Source organism: Hippoglossus stenolepis, chromosome 22 (assembly GCF_022539355.2).
Source record: "Hippoglossus stenolepis isolate QCI-W04-F060 chromosome 22, HSTE1.2, whole genome shotgun sequence".
Lineage (NCBI taxonomy): Eukaryota > Metazoa > Chordata > Actinopteri > Pleuronectiformes > Pleuronectidae > Hippoglossus > Hippoglossus stenolepis.
Window position 1 is genome coordinate 12358394 of NC_061504.1, and position 25353 is coordinate 12383746.

General features: G+C 42.7%; 1 long non-coding RNA gene across 1 annotated transcript; it reads right to left on the bottom strand.

The window, feature by feature from the left end:
• Window positions 1-629: 629 nt before the first annotated feature.
• On the bottom strand, window positions 630-7138 carry LOC118101713. The gene is made up of 3 exons (XR_004694577.1): window positions 7005-7138; window positions 3799-3973; window positions 630-940 (listed from the first exon to the last, which is right to left on the bottom strand). It is a non-coding gene; the product is annotated as an uncharacterized LOC118101713 (long non-coding RNA).
• Between the last annotated feature and the right edge of the window lie 18215 nt (window positions 7139-25353).

The window sequence follows — 25353 nt, forward strand, 5'->3', positions numbered from 1 at the left end:
CCTCTTTCCATGTCTGCCCGCCGCTATCACTCACTCGGAAATATAAACATGCCCTTTGCAATTGAGCTAAAGTCATTATGTCATTAAGCCGGAAGGGCTTTTCAGCTGGACATATTCAGTTATGTACAATCCAAAATAGAGGCCATTCTCTCCTTCCATCACAAGGTCCCTCACTCTTTTATTCCCACAGATGAAAATGTATGAACATGTACTTTCTATTATAGATAAAAGAAAGGTTTGTATTTATCCCTTAGGCCATAACAGAAAGATATAAAAATAAATCTTTTGTTGACCCATGACATCAACTCTTTTTATTTATGTTTTGAGTCATGCTAGAAACCGTTAGTGCCAACCTGAGCTCCAACAATGTGGTTTAAGACCAAATACCTGAGAATCCGACAACATTCCCATCAGCCTCAGCTTTACCACATGTATATGTAGACTATTGAAAACAAATATTGATGCTATCAATTAAATTCCTCTTTAAACTTGTGTTTTGTTTATTTTTTTCCCAAATGAATTACTCTCAAAATACAAAAAAAGAATAATACCGACCATGTTGGAGTGAGACGCTGACATTTATTGTATCACAGTAGAAAGAAATGGAAATTATTTAGGAGTTGCTTGATTATTTACACAATATTATCATATTTGAATTATTAACTTGTCAATACTTAACTTAACACGAATAAATATTAAAAAAAATATCTATGTTAAACAGTTTTTTAAAAGATGCTCATGCTCAGGCTCCATCGTGACAATGGAGCACGAGTTATGTTGCATGAATTGATTTGCAGTGAACGTGCAGATGTCAATGTGTTTCTGGTTCTCTGACTCCTGCACCACACCCTGGACGCTGTTTTTTGTTTTTTTCTTCGGCTCTTCATTAGACGGGGGAAAACCTGAGAGAACTCTCCTTGCCCCCTTGTGATGGAAAAGCCTAAAATAGAAAAAGGGGGGCGAAAGAGAGGGAACAAGGTGAAGGAGGGTGGGGGGGGAATTCCAGTACATGAAAAGGTTAGTTGCAGGCGTGAGCTGAGGGGGGGAAACCCTTGACTACAAATGTCAGTCTTTTGGTTTCATAGCTGCCCTCATCCCACCCCCACCACGTACACACTCCGACATACCTCCATCGCCCCAAATGAAGGATATTTTGAGCTTGTGTGGGTGACCCCTTTAACCGTTGTGTAAAAATAAAGGAATCACATGTCCGAGTTGTGTAAAGCGTTCACCTTCGCTAAAAGCCCAGACTCTTGATGCACACGGTTTCAGCCACATACAGACACATTCATTTATACGGACGTATGGTCCTTAATTCAATCCTACATTAAAATACATGAGACTGATTATTTGGGAGAAGATACTCTTCACTCCAGAAATCTAGCACAAGCTCGACTTCAGTTCTCTTCACTCTTCGTGCAGCAGATTCGAGGTCACGCCGGAGTTGGTGTGAAGCTCAAACTGGGTCAAACTGGGGCACAAGTTTACTCCCCAGTAAAAAAAACTGATGGGTGTTTCATGTGGCACGACAGCAGGGAGACCTTGTAATCGTGCTTCAAAGTGACCAGCGACCAGAGGTGTGAATGACTGTGGAGGTCGTAGGTCCTTTAACAGTCGGGATCAGTTTCTGCATGAAAACGTACACGACACGTAGACACTCTCACGCACATATTTCTGCCTCGCCAGTATTATCTGCACCAAAATAAATTCCTCTGCTGCACTGCTAAAAAGAAACTTGACAAATACTGTCTCCACACATATGCAAATACGAGTTGCTATAAATATCTACACACTGGTTCGCAAAAAAACAGCATCGAGAATTAGTATGCAGAGTGCACGCACCCAGAGTACCAACTTATATTTATTCATGTGATCATGCAGAGCCGACGCTATAGGAGCAATTCACATATAATCTAAACGGAATGAATTAGACCGCCGCCTGGATATAGAGTGTGGCAGATTCCCCAAAAGGCAATTTCGCCATTCAATTTACAGCCCACAATAGCTCAAGTGAAAGCCAGGTAATGTGTTGGTGGTGTTAGCGCCCCCAGCAATTATCCCCCCCAGGCTATAAGGTATGACTGCATGGCCCCGCAGAATGAGAGATGAGCGCAGGATGCTGGAGACGGAGTCGGCCGGGCTGCACTTCCATGCAGCGGAGGTGAGGGTGTCCGTCTGTATGGGTGGACCAAGGTGTGTTTGCTTAATGAGTTTTGATTGCCAAAGCTAATGGCTCGTGTTCAGGGAAAACTAATGGAGTGTGTGAACGCCTCCAACCAAGGGGTTAACGCCTATCCACCTCCCTTTCTCTCCAGTCGCCCCGGTCCCTACAGCCGTCACTCGAACCGGACCAAGTTTCAAAATAAAACAGCCGTCTTCCGAAACGTCTCCTCACTCGTCGCGGTGGTATATATTCAGCAGGCAGGAATCCCAGGAACTCACACATGGAGACAGACCTTCCTCCTCACCTTTGACCCTCACGCTCCTTCTGCTCTCCTCTGACCTACATCAAGACGGCGAGGGCTCTTATCTCTGTGAAATGATTGCCACCACGGTGAGGCGCGAGTATGTGCAGGCCTTCGTGTTTAGGAAATGATAAAAGAGGTCAGCAGGCGAAACTTAAAAGCCCCATTGCCTTATTTATGGTTTTATTACGTACAGAGTTCAATCTAAGTTTGGCAGACAGTTTATTGTATTGTATAGTTGGAGGGGTAGAACTTTCTATACCCCATGACCCATATCCCACCTGAATATTAGTCATTGTTTCACTGCCAAAGAAAACAAAGAAGCACAAGGGACAAAAAAAGCTTAGCCACTGTCTGCACACATGGACTCCTAGTCTCACAGTCTCTGGGAATCAGCCCTGTGACGTTTAGGTACAGGTGCAGTGACATGTCCACAAGCTCGATATGAAAAGGTCAATTCCAGTGTATTAAAGGAGGCACTGCGGCGTTGAGCTGATTAATGATGGTGGCGAGTGATTGAGGAAAAATGTACCTTTGATTTTATCATTCACTGGTCAGGAGAACATATGTTAGAACATTTTAGCCAAACTAGCTGAATGGCTCTTGGGACTTTAGCCCCGGTAATGGTGGCCAGTCCAACACTTTGGCCACGTTCACACTACTACGAGTTTTAAAATGCGTCACTGCTACTTTTCTAAACTGGAATACTTTGAAAATGCTGCTGGTCCCTTTTACTATGAAAAGTCTTGGGTTACGTTGTACAAGCGATAGAGACATTCGGAAAAAATGATTGCAGTCACAAGCATTCGCTGCCTAATTGGATCTTATCAGTCGTCACTCGACTACCAGCAAAGGCAAAACACTATAAACACTTAAATGTCAGTTAATAACAGTTAATAACAGTTCCACCTCTTCATCGGCCCAAGAAAACCAACCTCTCGCCTCATTTTTCACCACTGCTATTTCACATGCGTAGTATTTTCTGTAACTAAGCAACCAGCACGCACTTGTCCGGCATACGTTATATTCAAGTGTGTGATGAGGAGCTGAAGTGCTGTGTGGACGGAGAGCGTTGAAGAGTTAAAAATGGAAATGTGTAAATATGGACGTAGCCTTTGGTTGAGCTTTACCAAAGAAAACACTTTTAATTAATATAGAGCAGTATCTCCACAAGAAAATGAATATCACCCATTTGTTCAACTCAAAATTGGCCAATTTCAGTATAACCCAGGTGCTCGTGAACGAGGACAGCATGTACATGGTGAATTGACTCCATTTATATAACACTTATCTAGTCTTGATGACCACTCAAAGCCCCTTACATCACATTTACCCGTTTTTCTAGTGCTTTGTCTTTCACTAACACAGCCCACTCACACACTGATGGATCACCGACAGCAGGGGCAGTTAGGTGCTCACTGTATTCTGTGTCTTTCCCAAGGACACGTCGACACGCTGACCGGAGCAGCTGGGAGTCAGACAGACGTGTGGACCACCCGCTCTCCCTCCTAGGACACAGATTCAGCGTCTTCAAACAGAACATTTACTCTTCATCGATGGAATAAACCAGTAGTTTCTAACAATACATTCTACTTTGATTCGCAAAATGATCCCAGATTATATGAAGCAGCATATTTTAAATAGTCTTGTTCTTCAGAGGGAAAAGTCAGGAGGAAACTAGTAAAGATACTTCTGAAGTATTTTTTACTGCAAGGTTAAAAAAGAAACCACATTAACCTCATAAGAGAATCAGCATCGTGTAAAAACAAGAAGCCATGAATAAATAATGACAATTGATTTACTTGCAAACAGCGAATGTGATATTCAGACAGTTTTGTTTGTTAATGGATATGACTTCTTCGTCACTGATGCAAATACACAATGCACAAACAACATCAGCTCTTTAACAAGGTTTACTTTAATGGAAGTATCTTGTTTTTATCCTACCTGTGTAATAGAAATTGTAATTGTCTATTACTCTATTATACCAGAGTATAGTCTTATCCATGATATTTTATCCACATTAGTCATAGTACATTTGTCATATCCTAGGAAATAAAACACAAGTAAATGTAAGATATTAAGTGTAAATTCTTTCATTAACTAAAATTAACTAAGACTGTATTTGAGCACTGGAAATCCATCCTCCAACCCGACGACAATGGAACATTTTAACATCTTATAACTTAAATATGGACAGAACAGCAATATCATGGCGAATATATATTAAAATCCATGAGTACCTAATTTCCCAAAACAAGATTAATAATAGTAATTTGAATTTGAAAAGGTTCAGATGATAATGTCAGAAATTTTGTACCATTCAGGCTTTTCATTTTTGAATCTTTGGCGATAGATGGGTGTTCCCAGTGAAGATGAACAGAAAAGTAAGATTAATGTTGGATTTATGTTTTTTGTTGGATTAGGCGTTTAGCTCTTATCTATCTATTTTGAATCTTACATGTTTTTACCTGAAGCAGAATGTATATGACTCAATATATGTTTGGAAAAATAAAATATAATCATTTCAATAATGAAAGAGTTTAAAGTTTTTTACAATTTTATCGCTAATACATATTAAATTCACTTATATTAAATTGTATTTGTATTGCTCCAAATCACATTATACATCATGTCAAGGCTCGAGACCTTTACAATGTTATAGAGAAACAAAAAAATTCCCTTAATGAACAAGCGGTTGGCAGTGACTCTTTAACTTGCAAAAATTCTTAGTCGTGTTGAGGCAGTACCTGAGAATATTTAAACGTTACATGTGTGTGTGTGTGTGTGTGTCTGTATGTGTGCGCGTGTGTGCATGCACGTGAGTGGGGGAAATAACAAATCATCTGGGTTTAAGGGAGATTAAACTGTATTAGAGCGCAGTGGTAACACACACACACACACACACAGCGGCTTTGCTCTATTAAATTCACATACAGTGCACACACAAGCGTGTCCATTTTCTAGAATGGAACCGTTCTCGGCCGGCGACAGCTCCGCACCAGCCTTTTGGTCATTGTGGCGTCTCTCTCTGATTGGTCGGCCCCTGCGCTGGCCCTCCGGGGACCCGTGGGGTTGTGAAGATGAGGTGGCTGCTAAGAGACTGAGTCACAACATGCGATTGCTCTGAGCTCACAACATCTCCCGTGCACACCAGAGACGGTTACGTAAAGAACAGGCAGAGAGACTCAGGACAAACACTTCACTCCCAGTCCGGTTTAAATCCTTCTTTGTCTGTTTTGACACTGAATTGCTTCAGGACGCTTCCATCAGCCTTTGCTTAATGCAACTAACCCTGAGGCATGAAATGACAAGTAGCAAATTAAATGGTGCTAAATCAATCAGTCATCTCCTAGATAAATCCATTTGCAAAAGCTGTAGCTGAGATTGAAAATTCATTTTGGAGCTTTAGAAACAGAAGCCAAACCAAACAGACTGACAAACTATGTAACGTTGTATTATCTAATCTTTTAATGGGTTATATATACAGTACACCGCACGTGTTTAACCCGACCTGTGTGAATCTTCTTGACTTAATATTTAAACCATATACCCTCCTGCAGACGGCGCAGTCAATAAAACCAGGTAGCAGCAGACGTTTTAATTTCTTGGCTGAGCGCTCTTATTGTTGCGGAGCTGAAGTGACGCGAGCGGCTTCAAAAACACTCTGTCGACTTCAGTTAGAGGTTCGGTTCATCCAATCTGTCAGAGCAGGTAGAGCGACAGTCACTTACTGTGAGAAACATAATCTCTTCCTTCCTACGTTTGCTTGACTCTCACTCATGTTTTATGAAATGTGTTTTCAAACTGTGCTCTCAACTATTAATATGCATAACAATCACTTAATAGAATAGTAATTAAAAACATTTACCTAGATACCATAGACTGTGTATAAAGATGGACGAGATAAAGCATTGAATTGCCCTCTGGTGGCTCGCTGCAGTATAGGTCATAAACCCCCGCCTCCTCCATATCAGTGGACGGGACATGGACGAGACTAAAAAGTCAAAATTCATGTTAAACAAATTTGCCATTGGTGGAGCACATGTATCGGCAGGACCCTGACACCTATGGCTCCTCCCCCAATCACTACCGGCTCCAAATGACGTTATTGGTGCAAGATGGCAGCGCCCGTATCCAGGATATTTTTGGCTTCACTTCTGATAAAGGGAGAAAGTGGAGGCACCTCGTCCAACTTTATGTAAATACACATTGAAATCTTTTAGTTACGTGATTAGAAATGTTCCATTTGCATATCTGTACGATAAATACGACAAATTAGCTTAATTATTTTCTGCTAATCAGCTCACCTCTGCTCAGACTATTTGAAGACCTGAACCAGAATTTTCTGTTTTCTATATATATATATATATATATATATATATATATATATATAAAGCTATTTCTGGAGTCTGTCTGTCCTAATTGAGTTCATCTTAATGGGTTTTGTGCGATCTTTACCAAGCTCATTGGTTGGGATGTAATGAGAAAAGAATCAAATGAGGGCATAAACATAAACACACACACACACATACATACACAGTGGTGAGACACAGCAAGAGAGGCGCACTCTTTCTTTCTCTCTGGCATTTCCTATTCCTCCCTGCATCCAAACAAGCCTGTCGGGGCTGCAATTATGGGAAGGAAACCATGTATTTATAGCCAGCCGAGGATCAACGGCAGAACGACTAGTTGTGTGGCACGGGAGGCGGTTATATTTAACATGCTGTGATGTCAACACGTGGCTGGTACGTTTCCATGGTTTCCCCTCCGAGACAGGGCGGGCACTTCCTTATCAGTGCGGCACAGAGACAGATGAGGTGGTAAGAGAGAGACACAGACGGATAGATCGACAGGCTGACTGAAAGGGCACGAGAAAAATAAAGATAGTGTATTTTTAGGTTGGTTTTAAAAAGGGAAACAAATAGGATTTCAGGACTCTCATTGTGAACTATACGCCCTTCACTGACCTTGAAGAGACTATACCTGAGCAAGCTTCCCATCACCTGCAGGAGAATATTATGCAACAAACTCCTCAGTACGCTTTCTTTCCTTCCGTACCCGTGCCAGGTCCTCTCCTCCTCCCTCCCACTCACTCCTACTCCTTCTCTCCCCTGTCTTCTAAGGTTATCTGAGATGCTATCTGCTGTCTGATAAAGGTTAAAGAAGCTTCTAGCTGGCAGCACCTTCAGTCTCCAGCTTGCTCGGCATCTCGCGGCTTCCACTACATTAATCCCCCGGCGTCATCGCTGCCCCTGCGGACGGCGGAGTCGGAGAAATATGAAGATCTGCACGCGACTTGTCATCTGGCTTGTTGTCGATGTTTGCACCGTTATTCGGAGGATTCAGTGAAACCAAAAAGTCTTGGCTCATGATTAATATGAAATTATGCTGAAAAAACAAATTTCCCCTGGTGACAAGTTGTGGGAAAACTGACAAACTTGACTCGTGATGCCTGCTGCTGCTGCTGCGGCTGCGTCTATTCCCTATTCCCAAAAAGCCAAAACACACACACACCGTCCCTGCAGAGTAAATAGTGATGATGGGAGTGGACACTGTTGGTACACACACACTCTACCCAGGCCTCAAACACCACAAAGCTGCCTGCAGTAATGAACACAGGCCATTAGCTGCCTTTAGCCCGATTCCGCAAACAAAACCGTTTAATATTTGCCCTGCGTGAAATGACTGTGTGCAAGTCACCCTGCACGTTTAATAGGCCTACAGTAGGTGTCAGGGCTCATGTCATGCCTGCACATTGTGTATCCTATAACGCTGCGGTGACAGATCCCCGACACTGCGAGCCGAGGCGGTGTTATCTACAATAGCACAGGGGGTTGTGTGGATTTAGCCGGAATGGGCAATAAACCGGGCGAGGGAAGCCGAGAGAGAGAGAGCAAGGCAGAGAGAGCTTTGGAAAGATGGAGAGAGGAATTTAAAAAATGTAGCGATTAGCTAAAGCTCCTTAGACTAACTGGTTTCATTAGCAAGATGCTACCGAGGATGAGGGGCATCACGGCTGAAGACGCCCCGAGACGCTACAGCAGCGCGCAAGACGAGGGGTTTAGGAATCATAGGGGCGCTGTGACCAGAAGAAAAAGTAAAATGTACAATTTCCTGCAAAGTAAAAACACATTTTAAGAGGTCTGTTAAAACTTGGACAATATATCGTCAGATTTTTAAAATGATTGACATTTGATGTTTAATGGGAACAGGTGCTGAACAGTGTGACCTGCAATCATCTGATAGCTCAAACAAAAAGTAACACAGTTTTGTGGGGGTTTCACACAAGTCTTAACAATGACTGTTTTGAAAGATGTCGGCCAGAAGGAATGACGCGAGAATCTAAATACGTCACAGGCGGCGCTGAGAACCCTTTTTCCCCGCCCCTCGCTTTTCCGGCGCTGCACTCCAGTTCTATCTATAATCTCCTGCTCAATCCCGGTGACATGACTCTCATACAGAATTACATCGCACAGGCTACTCAGGGCGCTCTCAGAGAGGAGATGAGAGGAGGCGTGTGGACAGAGCTGAACATTACCCTGAATCTACAAAGCACTTCGGCGCAATGGTCCAGATTGTATTTGTAGTTTTTGTCATTGGAGCAGCAGAGAAAAACAGGGGAAATAACTGTAAATGAAGGAGACGAGGCTGAAAGACGAAGACAGAATAAATCCGGACAGAAGAACGGAGAGAGTAGTGAGTGAATGGACGTTGGAAAGCGTCCACGGTGTGTAATTCACGTCTATTTCCCAACAGCAGGCAAATGAATCACATATTCAAAAGAGGGGGAAAAAAAGGAAAAGTCATCTCAAAATAGTTACCCCCCCCTCCATTATGTATGCATGTGCGGCTTTTTCCCCCTCTGTGAGACAAAGGGCACACATCAAGGGCGTTTTATTATCAAGCATGTGAGTCCCATGTGCTGCCGCACGGAAATAGATCACAAGTCTTTTTGCCAGTGGAGTTGTGCCTCATCAAAGCGAATCTATTCTCCGCGCACGCAAAAAAAATAAAAAAACGCTGATCCAAAAATAATGCGCCTTGTTCCGTGGAGAGCTGGTAATAAGGACATGAGGGAGGAAATGTGAATGAAACCAGTTGAGTGGCAGGGCCCTGGAGGAGCTATTTTTGGGGGGAGAAGTTCCTGAATAAGCCAGTTATGTATTCACAGGGATGATTCAGTTGTTCGGTGACCTTTGGGCTGACAACGCATGCACACAAGGAGGCAGAGAAATGCAAGGCAACAGATATATATACAAAAAAAGACAACTTTAGCCCTCAGGAGTCTGCAATCATGGCGTGTAATGAAATGTGCATTGGGTCCAAAAATTATAATATACTACATAATAATTGCCTGGTCATGTCGGCAATGTTGTGCTGAGGAGAAAATAACATCGGCAAGGTTGAGTAGCCCAAAATAGCCGAGGAGGATATAAATGCTTCCCAAAAGTGAAGCCAAAATCATCTAGAGCTTCCCCTAGTGGCAGGCTGTAGAACAGGTCATACACCCTCCTCCATGTTCAGGGATGAGACAAACTATAAAAGTCAAATCACACGGCAAATACATTCTTCCTCAAAGACGGTTTCTGTAATTTTAGGTAGTCCTTGTCACACTGATGCTTGTTCAAGAGCTAACTTTTCCGTTGGGGGTTTATCGCACACACACACCAACCAGGAGGAGACCCAAGGGTGGACCCAGAACTCGCCGGAGGGATCATATATATGCGATCTGGCCTGGGACCGCCTCAGGTTCCCCCAGGAAAAGGTGTAAAGCACGACAGGGGAGAGGATGGCCTGGAATACCGTTGGTTTGCTACCACCTCGACCTGAAGTTGAGTGGAAAACAATGGATGGGTGGATAGTTATTTGATGTTTATAAAAATGTCTGATTTACAGCTGAGACTGACTCATGATTGTTTGAGTGCTTGTATTAGCGGGACCTCGATACCGCAACTCCATCCCCAGAATCGCTACATACCCAGACTCTACAGCAAGTCGAGTGGAGGTAAACCAGCACGTGGTTAAAGTATATATATTTAACATGACACCATCTATAGTTACAATTGCAGGTATGAAACCTGGCAGTCTCCAAGCTCTCAGACGGCACCGAGCTAAACGGGTTATGTAAGGATGTTGTTAAAGTCGGTGGATAATTGAGCTGATGAGGCTGACATTTGGAGCCTGGAGACGAGGGTGTGGTGCGGTGGAGGGAGGGATGTGTCGTGGAAAGAGATGTAATTACTCTGTATGTTACGGAGGAGGAAAAGGAGCCAGGGCCGGGGAGTTGGAATCCGAGTTTAGCACCGGAATCATCCTACACCTACTGGAGCTCCTCGAGTAGGAACTGTGAGGCACGCAGACACAAATATTCACACAGTTTCACAGCAGCTCCTTCAAATGGGTTTGAAACTATCATTTAACATTTAACGTAAAGAAAAAATATTCATATATATTTTTTTTTTTCTTAATTCAGGCTCTTTACATTAGCTTGTATTTGTGTTTTCTTTTTATTCATAGTTATAACATCCGCAAAGGAGGTTGCGTTTTCTTTGGCATTTGTTTGTCTGTTACTTAGCAACATGCAAAAACTACTGCTCTGATTTCCAAGAAACTCAGTGGAAGTTACATTTTGGATCACATGCGGATCAGGGGACGTTTCCAAGAATTAGTTTTCACTTTCTTTATCATTGCAAGGTTTTTTTTTTTACATTTTTACAAATTTCCAAGAGAATGAAACATGGATCTAGATAAACAAAATTTAGTGTAATGTATTTATGAGTGTGCTGAGTGCCATTCCAGCTTGTGATAAAGTTTATGGTTAAACTCTAAACTCTAACAACATCTCAGGGATCATTTGCCAACTTTATACAAATCGGCCGTTGAATCGGAATCAGACATTTTTTACTCTCTAATATCAGTATCTATATTGCCCCCCCCCATCCCCCCCAAACAAAGCTGATTTCATTATCTCCTCTTAGTAAATGATAATGTTAAACGGTCACTCATAAACTGTGCACGCTGAGGAGCAGTAAATTCTTGCATCATCAGCAACCACCAGGCCTAATGAGCATGTTCATAACGAGACTGCAGACGGCTGCAGTTACTCATTTACTGACACTCCCCGTAACTGCACTGTATCATCGACGGTCTGCAGCTGATTCAGCAGCAGCGCTCTGGCAATCGCAAAGCGTTGGAAAATCATACCGCGACGATGACAACAACAACAGCAACAGCAACACACAAACGTGGGCGCACAAGAACGGCCACGTTGACCTCCAGCGTGACGCGTGCCCTGCAGTTGTGCCGCGGCCTGAGCAGCATGACTTCACCGGGTTTCATGCCGCTCGCCGTGACAGATGGTTCAGTTTCACCGTTGTGGGCGATCTGCCGGGGTGACGATAAGGATTAAATGAAATTATAGCCGAGAAAGACTGTCAATTTGCGCAAGTGAGTGGGACACACACACACACACACACACACACACACACACACACACACACACACACACACACACACACATAATGAAAAGACAGCTCTGCGGGGGAGACCACTGTGACAGGTGTCCTTTATGGTGGCGAGGATGACCCATTAGAGGCCCCCCCCCTCTCAGCCGACCCCGCACGTGACTCAATATGACGGATGCCTCACCTCTGATATACAAGGCAGCTGTATAAATATATGCAATATGCTAATTAATATAAATGTGCACACAAAAATCCCATTTGCACACATGCTATGCATTGATCAATTATGTGTGCAGTGCGGAATGTGCATAGCAACATTATTGTGCACGGCAACTGGGGCATGTGAATATGCTTGTGCAGCTTTGTTTGCATAACCCACCCCCACATACAGACACACACACACAGACACACACAGAAACATACATTTATTTTTCCTGCAAGCCTTCAAATTGATTTATCCATTTGATGCTCTGTGAAGTGTGAACTCAAACAGGCCTGCTCCGGGACAAACACACACATTCTCTCTCGAATCGAGTCATTAGTCGTGGTGAAAATGCAGGAGGAGGTCTATTGTGAGGCCTCAACAGTGAGCAACGTGCAGGTATACTTCAAACCGAGAGAGCGAGGAAGAGCCAATACTTCGGATCCCCCCAAAAAAACACAACAAAGATGGCGACTGCAATGCAACAATCAAAGCAGCAGAGATTCATCCATGAGACAGAGCTGAGTCAACACCAACACTTTTATTGAGTATTATTACTGCCAAAGATTCTGCTTTCAAACCAAGAGAGCGCAACTAAAGCCACATTTACTGTGAGGGGGAGTAACTTAGATGTGAACAGCAGTCGCGTTTAGCTGTTTGTCGACAGAGTAGAACTTTCTGACTCATCAATACTGTTACTAAATAAATGGTATTTTACTTATTAATGTATTTACTTGTTTTTGTTTGTTTCTTTTGTTAATGTTTTAAAAGTGATGATAATAAAATCTAAACAAAAATAGCATCTTTCCTCTTAATACAAAAGTATTTTGTGTAACTTTTCTCTTTCTCCTCTTTCTTTCCTTAAAGTTGTTAATTGTATATAAATTTGGGTCTACATACAGTGCTTTGGCAATACTGCATCCCATGCTTATAAAGATGTTAAAATAAATATGACAGTGGAGAGTTCTACACCAAACACACACACATCTAATCAGCAGCCAAACCCCTGAGATCAACTCGATCAGGTAGCCAAGATTACAAAATGAGACTTTTTTTAAACAAAATAATCAGAAAATTGATTTAAAAATCCTACTAAACTAAAACCATAAAATGTCAAGAATCAAAAAATGGATGAAACTAAATCTTGTGGACCATCGTATACATTTGGGGACGACAAATTGTTGAGCATTGGTTAAACCGACTGCTGCTGAACTCAAACCACAGAGTAAAAGTGGCTGTGGACGTAGAGCTTCACCTTTATAATCAGATAGCGAAAGACTATTATTTCACTTGCTGAACACAACTGACCTGCAGCGGGAGTGAAGAAGTGTTGGATGTTAATGAGGACTGGTAGAGAAGAATAGAGAAACCTATGCGGCAGAGGAGGCACCTAATATTCCACAGTTTGCTACCAGGAATTTTGTAACGTGCATTTTAAATGGAAGCTTGTCTTCTTGTTTGGCCGTTTTCTAAATTGAATTAAATCAATTTTAACTGCCTTGTTATATATCAGCATATTAGATATTTACACCGCTGACTAATTCACTTAATTTGCCGTGCACGTGTGTGGGTGCGTGCACGTGTGTGTGTGTGTGTGTGTGTGTGAGAGAGAGAGAGAGAGACAGGGAGATTATCCTTGAAGGGGCAGTGTGATGTGATTATAATCAAATGTGAAAACCACATTAAGTCACAAAACCGCCCACAATCTTTTGCAGACTTGCGTTAGCGTCACGAGAGGAGACCGCACAAACACACACGTGCACACATGCATGCACAAACTCACAAATGTACTCAGACACGGAGCCCACTCTGCCTTCCCCCTGCTACATTTCAGAGGTAGGGACCTTTTCACTGAAGAGAGCGGCAGAACATCACGGAGGGAACGATTGAACTAAAACATAAAACACTTTCTTCCTACACGGTTGCCCTGATTTTAGCCTCAGGTTATACATGCGGCTGCTTCCTCTTAATTTGCTCCCATCAATGTTTCAGTCGGAATCAAACTCGGCAGTTTGGCCTCGTTTAGTTTTCTGCTGGTTTTTTTTGGTGGCAACACTGCAGCGCGTCGTCCTGTCGCTCGAACACTGCGGGTGTAACTGTCAGTTGGAGTCAGTAGGCTGAAAGTGGACGGTTGTACACGCACGTAGTTAAAGCTGGAAACAAAAGAGTTTGCGTGACGCGTTGTCTGGTGTCACCTGACACTTTGAGTACAGCAGCAAGAAATGGAAATACCAACACACTCATTTGCATAGTATGTAAAGAAATAAGTAATTGTAGAAGAATATAAGAAAGACCTTAAGAGTAGAGCTATAGTTAAATCAAAAGCCTAAACACTCCTCTGTGTATGTGCTGCCTTAAAATGGAGTTGTATTTACTCGAGGAGCCCATATGAGTTTGCGTCCAGTACCTTAGAATACGCTAAAACCTTTGCTTTCAGTTTTCAGTTAATTTATTTGTTGGATGATACGTTTATATATGTTGTAAATGAAGTGATATAAAGTTTTCCGGGATCTGAGCCTGCTACTGTATCCTGAGGAACAGTTCATCACTTAATATTAACCGGTGCCGCGGCCTGCTGAGCTGAAGTGTGACCTCTGAGAAGGTCATCGTGGGTTGTGTCTCACTTCAGGAAGAAGAAAAGGGGTTACCATGGCAACAGCAAGTTACAGTTCATCGTTTTTTACAGCCTGGAGGAATCACTTGATCTTCTTCATCCAGAAAAACCTCCCCGTCGACACTGCACATCCTCGAGTCCTCAACAACACACCCGAGTTGGAATTTGATTGGATGAGCGGGTGCCGAGAAAATAAAATACAGGAAGACGGACAGATGTTCCTCCATTTAAAGAAAGATAATAATCAGTTAAATTGGTCAGTTTTATTTTTGAAAGTGGAAACCGCTTTGCTACTGCTGCATCACTTTAATTTGACTTTTAATATTTTGGTTTCTCTTCGGTATCTCGGTTTCTGGGAACTTGTAATTTGCCGTTTTATGTAGCACTCTTGAATACTTTACTTTTATTACTCATTGATTTAGCTTTACGAAAATAAATCAGAGAGTAGCAAACATTCAAACACTGATTATATATTATTTATGATTAGAATTACTTGAAAATGTTGGTGTTTGGCCCCAATAGAGAGACTACCATATATGAAGAAATCAAATGTAAATCTAATATTGCGTCTCAGAAACAGTTGGGTGTGTGTGTGTGTGTGTGTGTGTGTGTTGTGTGTGTCCTTCCCCCTCTCTCCTCCTGACTCCTGATCTCGGGCTCTTCCTCCCTGTTTGCTTCTCCTCCTCTCGCTGTCCTGCCTGCCTTCTCACAATAGCCGGGGCCAGACGCAGACGTGGGGCGGGAGGCGGATGTGAGAACTGAGCACCGTCAGAACCAATTTTTATCATCTCCTCCCGCCGCTCCCCACCGACATGTCTCTCATCTCCCAACTGCTTCCAATCTCCAGCGCGCGCGTCCCACCCCGGCTCATGGTACAGGCTCCTTTTAAAATGTAATCTGTTACGGATTACTGAGCACCCGCTCGAGATTTGACCCAGCAATATAATCCTTTGTGTTGATCTAACATAATCTGATTTCTCTCAATTACTTTGTCTCCAAAATACATGGAATATGAGGCTAAATGAACAATGTGCTCGCGTTGTAGACTCGTTTTGAATCTAAAAAATGTCTGCAAACTGTGCACAATGACGCACAATCGCAAGATAAAACACTATTTTAATCTGCCAGTCAAACGTGTCGGTATGATCCAATATTTTTTTTTACAGTTTTAACACTAACATATTAAAGTGACCAATTTAATAAACTCAGATTACTGTAATCCTAGTACATGCTACGTGTTGGTCATCTTACCTTCACACACACACACAAACACACACACACACAGACACACACTCACACCACAGCCACCCACCATCTCTCCCCTGCAGTGATGGTTTTATCATCCCTCCTGAACACAAGGAGATGTCTTGAATTCGTTCACCGCTGCGGCTCCTATCTGACAGCCTGATGATCTGAATCGCTGCTCTTTATCTCCACAGGTTTGAGCCGAACCACAGGAAGACACAGTTCCACTTCCAACGTTATCGCAGCTCCATGACAGTCAAGGACACTGAAAATGTTGCCAGAGAGATATATATACGAGGGAGTGAATGTCATTATGGTCGTATAAATGATGCTTGGTTTAACTCTCAATATGTTGAACAGATTGTTAGAACACAAATATGTGTTTGCTACACTGCAACAAGTCTGTATCTGGGCTTTTCACATCACAAATGCTATTGAGGTGAAGCATCAAGCCAATTTTATATCGTCATAAGCCAACGCATCACATAGGGTCAGTGATCTCTTTTAAATCCCTTGTTAAAACGTACTTTTATCAGAGAGCCTTCCCTGATTTTACCTGAATTTTAATTATATTTTTATTGACTTTTGATTTTTAAAAATTAATTTAAAAGAATTCCAATGAATATTGTCTTTAAATATTTGTGATTCCTTTATTTTTTGCTGTGCCCATGATTTTATTTGCTGCCCTTGTAAAGCACTTTGTAACTTAGAATTTGAAAAATGATCTATAAATAAAGTTATTACTATTATTATTAACCTCTTCTAAAAAACATAAAAAATGAATATGACAGTTGTGCTACCATCACTGACTGTAAAACTGAATTATTTGACAAACCAGGAAGCATTTGGTTCGATATTTGGCATAAATAAGCTATTTATTTACTGGTGTACTCTTTTTTAAAATCAATGTGTGCTGCAGATGCTGCTGTGAAACAGACCGACTCCGATGGGGACACAGATCAGGGTCAAAGCTCACACACTCCGACTGACAGAGATGCTCACACACTCCGACACCTGATCGTCTATTTTCAAAGCCTCCGGGCGTCTGCACGCTGCGCCGGGAAATTTCGGCAATCTTAAAAGTTCACACTGCACAACATGGATCTAATAAACTTTGATGTTTGTGGACTGCAGGATTATGACACCGGCTGAATGTTTGGCTACGAGCGAGTGAAACGTCATCAGTGTGCGTCATCCTTCTGCGTCATCCTGCTGCGCTACTGAATGAGGATTAAAATTTACTGAAGTACTACATCTATGTATAATTTAAGGTACTTGTATTTCGACTCAATATTTTTTTGCTTCTTTACACCTCAACTACACTACACTTCAATGTAAAAGTTGTACTTTTTATTTTATTTTGCTGATTTAAATATTATGCAATTCGTTATGTATCGATATACTTAGAAAGATGTCATCAGCAAAACACCAAAAAAGAAAATATTAACATATATAACTAATAATGTAGTATAATTGAAAGTTAAATTTAGCTCCACCTCACTAATTCATTTGTTAGTAATTATCTAGTGTTTTTCTGTTTCTCTTCTTTTTGGTGGTATGACTTTTGATATTTAAGTTCATTTTCCTCATGAAACGTCTGTATTTATTGACGTGATGAAGTATTTTTACATCAGTGTATTCAATCAATATTTCTTTCCGCCCCCACACGTACACAATGTGGTCAAATGTCAAGATGTATATATAGATTGTTTCCTACAGTTCAGGAACAAAACTGTCGGATACACATCTGAATTCATTCACCAGCCTGAGGGAGGAGAAGAATATCAGCGTCAGTATTTATAGCCCTTTCTCGACACTAGGAATAATATTTCTCACACGTAAACACACACACACGATGTGACTGCGATGTGCCTCGTCTCGCTCGAGGCAGATCTTCCAGCAGTGAGTGTGGATGAGCTGACCCACGACATGAAGGCATGTTTTAAACATCTTTAAAACAAATGATGTTTCCCTTCGTTGTTTTCCAGCTGCGGCGCCTCTCACGTGCGCGGAGCGGTCCCAGGCGTCTATAAGGAGAACAGAAATTACGTCAGCAGCCATGAGGCGGATAAATCCTGCTGGACTTCACAAGAATGACTAATGCAGCACATCTTTCGAGCATCATCCGCGTGTTTGGCTGTAATGACAGTGATGACCTTCCCAGGTCTTGCAATCTATCGATCCCCATCTTCAAACCACATTCAGGCCAGATAGGAGTCTATAACAGTGCCCTGGTAATGCAATATGGGATGCATGTCCCTCATTTGTCATGGCAACCAGACTTAGATGAGTTAAATATAGAGGCTTCCGGTTTAGCGGAGGAGGGTTTTAAAGGTCTATTCTTAGATTTTAGAGCTGGTTTATGCACAGCAGCGCGCAAGCTGCCCTCTGTATCAAAGCAGATGATGACATTTCAGCAAATCAAATTTTGAGTTTTTCTCTTTTAAATGCAAAAGTACACAGAAATAAAAACTCGTGCTGCATCCATCTCAAAACACAGTGTCCATATCCAGTCTCTTATTTTAGAAAAATATATTAAATTAGTATGTCGGTGGAGGAAGTTACTAGAAATGACTATTATACAATCACACACGATTCAAAAAGAATCTCAATGAGTTCCTGCATTCACTATAGCAACTGTAATTTTCATAGTGAATGTAAATATGTGTTTGTATTCCCTGAACTGATTTTTCTATACAGTACATACCACTATTAAAATATAAGCTGAAATGATTAGTTGATTAATAACCAACAATATTCGACAGAAAATGAATTAAAATAGAATTTGCGCAGAAATAAGATGGTGCACAACCACAGACTGCATATAACACTGGACGTGAAGCCAGTATGTCTGGTGACTGTCTTATAAACCCCACCTCCTCCATGTTAGCAAATGGGACAAATGCGCAAACTAAAAAGTATCAGATCATTTATCTTGCTTCTTGTTTTTTGTTCAGCTGGAGGATTCTGACAATGCGTCGTCCATTTTTATTTACTGTACGGACAATTAAACATTGAGTGAGGCAATGACAACTCATCACCATTTCCAGGCAATTAATCAGCTCAATTAAGTTGGATTGATTTGTTATTGGGAGTAAAATGGGTTTAGTTTAGCACTTTTAATAGCATCAGCCAACACTGTCAGAAATCCCTTACCGACATACTACATGTGAGATTTATTTTATTGAATCTAAAACCTTAGTATGTGGTCAGCTTACTATTAAAGAGAAATACAGGAGTGTGCACTACACAAGCGCTGAAGTAGTGAGGACCACAACAGAGCAGTGTGAACCTACAGGGAGAGTGAAGTATCGTTACTGGTACCAGTGCCGTGTGATGTCAAACTTGAAACCTGGAAAGAGGAGGATTTCCTGTGTGATGGACTGACACGATACTAACGACCAATTACAATGAAACTAGTAGAAATAGCAAGATCAACCATCAACACCCCGTGACAGGTGCTACACACCTACACACACACACTCACGCAAGCACTGGGGCTCAGGTGTTTTCTGGGACTTACACACTTGCGATGTGCCATGTGCCTGGCTGTCTCCCCTGCCAACAGCACACAACACACACACACACACACTCACCCACCCACAAACTAAGCGAAAAAGCACACACTCATGCAGCCTGCAGGCAGGTTTAGAGCCCACACAAACCCATACGCACGCATGCAAACCTTACACACAGTGACACTGTCCCCTGGCCTTGGATGCCAAAGGAAGCAGTACAAGTGTGTGTGTGTGTGTGTGTGTGTGTGTGTGTGTGTGTGTGTGTGTGTGTGTGTGTGTGTGTGTGTGTGTGTGTGTGTGTGTGTGTGTGTGTGTGTGTGTCGACAGATGATATGCTTAAAACTGACACCACCCACACTCTCCCAGTGACAGCAGGTTTCATCACAGGGCCCGGACCTTTGTGAACTTGGACGGTGCGCGGTGGATGGGGAACAAAACAATTTGTCATGGTTACCTTTTCACACATGCAGCACAAGTTCTGCAATGGAAAAAATTATTTGTTTCCATGCCGTGCATAATTTATCGACTGCAACATTTTAAAAGACAGAGGATGTGATGCAGCTCGGACAAAATAGAGAAACGAGCGAAACTACAACACGAAGGATATATCCTCTTGTTTTGACATTTGATAATTTAATCTTCCTTTTCATTTAGCTCCATTATCAAGCTTTTAATACCTCTACTAAGGAGGTTTTCATCCCTGACTGTTTGTTTGTTTCTGTCTGTGGTGGTGGTGGTGGGATGGGAAATGGGCCAAGATAGAAACCATTCAACTTTAGCACAGATCCAGCAAAGAGTTTCCCTTTTCTTTAACATTGTGAGATAATTTAACCAGTTTAGCAGTGAACAATTCAACAATCTTGATGAAAAAAATATTTAGGGGACTGATATTTATGAGCGTGTGAAATTTAATATAGGCTGATTAAATTTCACTGTTGGGCCTTGTGGGGAGTTTTACTAGTTTGGTTTACGACTTAACTTTCTTCTTATTCCGCCACCCACACAAGCAACATGACCTTATAAATTAACAAAACAGCTGTATAAAAATTCATAAATGCAGATTCAAACCCAGTCAAGCCAACAACATCAATAAAAGTGAGACTTTTACCCTGCATGAATACAACTTTTTTCATGCAGGGTCAGGACCCGTTATTAAAAAGGAACTTTGAAATAATTCACGACCGTGTGTGAATTAGTTCCTGCGGTGACCTTTGCCGTGGATTAAATCATTTGGAGAATCAAAGCAGCATTACGAGTGCCCCCTGCATTATTGGATGAAATTGCATTTCATAACCAATGCGTGGTGAGATTGCGAATTTAACCTCAAAGCAGCGACGTGAGTCAGCGACCCCTTTTACACAGGCAGGAGGGAAAGCGAGCGACTGTTCTTTCTCCTGCTTCGCACACATCCATCGCGGCGTTACATAACGAGACCATCTCTTCACTCTCTACTCTCAGGACGTCAGTCAGGAATCGCTGCGAACAAAAGGTTCGAGAGCTTGAGTTTTGACTCAATTAATTGTCACGCCGCGAGACTGGATTCCTCTCCGAGCTGCGTCTGAGCGAGCGTGATAGGAAACGCTTCCCTTTCATACGTGTGCCGTGCCAGCACTTGACATGTCGCCCGCATTGTTCTGCAACAGAGGCTGGGTGTCACATTAGTTAAGGCGGTATAGCCGCTGCTAGTTGGAGATCTGACGTGCTGGTAATTAGTTTTCCTTGGCACAGCGGAGGCAGGTGGGGAGGAGAGTCGGAGAGTTGACAATACCAGCTGTCAGAGTGCCAGGTACCTCGGCTTCAGCTCCGTCCTCCACGTTTTTTTTTACCGCCTCTCCCATTGAGACACTCTCCCCTTCCCATTCTCTCTCTCCTCATCCTTGAGACGGATGATAAGGTGATGAGCAAATTTCACAACTTCAGTCGGTGGTAAATATAGAGACGTTCCTGGTGGACCAGCGGACTAACACACAAACCGTGTAACTGGGGCGTCACAAAGCAATCTCAGCCAGGACAGAGTGTGGTTTTGCAAAAGAGAAATACAGCGATAAAAGTCCTGGAAATGTAAGTAAGGTGTCACATGCTATTTCCAACGACCCAAAGGACCATGTCACACTCCTGTCAGAGATTTCTGTCAACAGCGAGTAGCTTGTTAACTTATTCGACCGCTTTGTATTTTTTTACTCTCGGAAAGAAATGTGAAGGAGCCCGGAGGAAAGAGTGTAAAGCTGCTGCTGCAAAGATATAAATAGACAAAAGTTTTATAGGTCGAAGCTGAACGTTGTTACGAACTTGCTACGAGATCATTACAATCATTACCCAATGCAATTACTGTGAATTATTCAAGAGTTGAGTGAATATCTTATCTTTACGTCTTATATTTCTGATTCGATTTTTAAAAATTTGGTTAAAGGGTAAGATTGGTGTTATTTTATACTTTCCACCTACTCTCAGCAAATCCCAAACCAATAATGTGCTAGTAAACCACAAAACTTTCCAACTTTTCAACCCTTTGACCCTCAAATTACGTTAGCTATGCATTGTCATAAAAACATTAACTATATCAGGATTTAGCTGCACAGAAAACATCTGTTCATTGTTGATTTGTGGTCTTTTCATGCAATTTATTACCAGAACAACACTTTCCAGACCTCTTTGGATCAGACCCACCAGACCCCTCTGGGTCAAGTTGACACGACCATTCCTCTTGTCCCCCTCAGTGTTGTGAATACTCCACTTAATCCCTGGAAGGCATAATTGATGAATTCACAATTTCACACAATCACACCCAGCGTTCGTCTAATCCTTCTTATTTGACAGCTAAAACGCAGAGTGAGACAATGACACACAAATGGGAATGGAGGGATGATGGGGGAGACGTACAAAAAGGTTGATCTATTTCCGGACTGGTAATCTGTCTGGAACACACAACCGTCAGCGACGCCACATGTGTCTTTACATGTCACCATGACACCATGGAGGCGCACTCAGTGGTGGGGATGAGCTCCAGAGAGAAATAGATCAGAGAAATCAATGGATGCAGGAGCTTTTCTTAGCGTGGACTCACTTCACAGGCCTGCAGCACACATCACAGGGCAGCTCGAGTGTGTGTGTGTACAGTGTGTGGGCCCCGTGTTTGTCGTGTAAAGACAAAGCAAAGGATACTACAGCCGCAGAGTTATTGTGTATACTATAGGCTTTACTGTACTGTACGTCCACCATGCTTGTTCGTCTTCACGGAGGAATTCGGAGCACTGACATTAAGGGGGAGGTGGGGGACAGACAGTGGGTGGTCCGAAGGTCGATGTGCGTGACGGATGAACCGTGACCCTTTGGTATTCTCACATCAAGAACATCATCGCTGGGACCTGGAGAGAGTAAATGCTAAGAATAAAATGTGGAGCGTCTCCCCTGGCGGACGGTCTGTGTGGAAAATAGAGCAAGTGAACACCAGACAGTGAAATTTAACACAGCGCGAGTTTGACAGGGTTACGATCACCGACGCTCGCCAGTCCTCACGAGCACTATTTGGATTTAGGTTATAGAACTGATAAATAGGCGACTGCAGAAGTAGGTCGATAAAGTCATGAAGTCTTTGCTGCAAACACAAAAGTAAATGTTTTAAAAAACTGGTCAGGAGCCTTGACAATAACTCCAGGACTGAAAGAGCGAGGGGAGAGAAGCAGAGGGTTGGGGTTGAATAGACTCATCTGTGCAGGCTGATCTCAGACATTTTCAAAGAGTGAGTAAACCTATGGAGCCCTTAAGCAGCTTTCAAATATCTGGCAGAAAAGCAGGGAACGTTCACAAAAGGTGTTTTTCAAAAGGTGTTTAAGAGTTTTTATTTTTTATTGAACGATTGTAGCGTCACATCAGAATCCGTCCTGGACTAACCTTCTTGTCCTGAACGGAGGGAATCAAATCTTTGTTCAGCTACAAGTTGGAGTTTAAATTGACAAATGTCACCTTTTATTAGTTTTATTAGCGAACAAACCTCTACTATAGGGACAAAAACAAGATATATATTGCCCCACAATCATCAAATCATCATTTTCTAGTGATATGAAGACCGCAGCAGGATATTGTCCGGGTCAGACACCTTCACAACGAGAGGAAAAAATGTCCTGAGCATTCAGGCGAGGGGGGGGCACCTGGATCGAGCATGCAGGAGGCGGGACATGACGTAAGAGTCCCACTGCAGAAGCATAGTGTTTCTGTTTGAAGAGATAAATCAACCATCGACCCTTATCTCCAAAAGCTCTTGAAGCTTGTTGTCTTCTCAAGTTTATATCTTCTTCAGCATCTTCTCCACGAATGGCTCTTCTATCTTCTTTTTCCTCCTGAGAAATTTGTATTCTTTCAGTCAAAGAAACATCAGATTATTGGTTTCACACAGAAAACAACAGCCACCTCCTGCATAAATGTTTGTTTCTTTCCTATGAATGCGTCACTCATTACATCCCACTTCTCTGTGGGATCTCTCACAGCACAACAAGAGAATCATCGCACTCATCCAAAACTCTAATCCTCCTCCTTTTCCCTCAGTGCTCCTCCAGGACCCGACTGGCTGCTTCCCCAAAAACCACGAAAAGCAAATGAAAACACAGCGAACCCCAATCCAAACCAATTCTCCCCAAACGGCGCAGTCGTCAGCCACCACAGATGTCGGCGCACGCTGCTCATTTGCATATGGTAATGAGGAAGATGATTAAAAAGGGAAATAAATGAGTAAGTGTCTGTTGTGTCAGCGGTGCGATTTTTGTCATCTGCCCCCCCGCCCCAGAGCTGAAACTATCCTCTTTTGTGTCGCATAACAAGCGTGGATCTCCCTGGAGAGTTGGGCCTCCAGACTACACGTGCAATCTCAACAGATCAATGTTATATTGTGCGAGTGTGTGCGTTTCTGGTGAACGTATCTCCAGAGCAAGGGGATGTTTTCCTCCGAGAGGCATTTGGTTCCCCGCGGACAGCACCGAATATTCAATGAATCACATGGTTTAGACGGCATTAAATTGATTTGGGAGCCGGCTGATGAGCAGAATGCTGCTTTTGTTTTAGCTGCATTGGCCCGACTTCCATTGATTTTGCCCCGTTCCGCGTCACAGTTGCAAGATGTCAGCAGGTAGAGAGAAAAGCACGTGTTCAAAAAATGGTGCTTTCTCAGTGGAGGGGTCGACTGAGTTTTTTAGATTTACATTCCTAAGAGAGGCCCTGAAGATTTCCTGGGGCTGATGAGCATGAAGCATTTTGTGCCATTTAAAAACAAGAACCCTTTGAATATGGGACAGCAAATCAAGCTTGTTGCACTTACTCGCGCTGTGCTTCATGACGACCCTGGCATTCAGAGAGCGGCTGAAAGCCACCGTGCAAATGAAGACAGAGCGACGTATTATTCCACAACTCTCTGCAGGGCATGCTGCCTCTCTGCCATGATGGAAAGATGCTACCTTGGCAAATAACAGCAGCGAGCTTCTCCTTTTTTTTCCGTCCCTGCTGCCGTCACTCGATTATGCACTGGCTTTTTCAATGCAGCTCTTTGTAAAGCGTCAGCCCTAACGCAACGTATTCATCCTCCTTTTGCTTTCAATGGAAATGCAGTCATTTTTCATGTTTTTTAAAAAAAAAAATCTGTCAGGGTGAATCAAGGGTGACTGCTCCCTGCGTGAAGACGAAGCCGGGTTGACTTCTGTCTCCTTGAAGGGCGTCGTCGGGATCCGGGAGCGAACGTGTCTCCCCTGGGAAGTATTTTCTCAAAGTGGCTGTCCTCAACATTGGAAATTCATAAGTGGATATGCTGAAGGACGTGACATGTTATACAAACATGACAGATTAGAGGGGGGGGGGG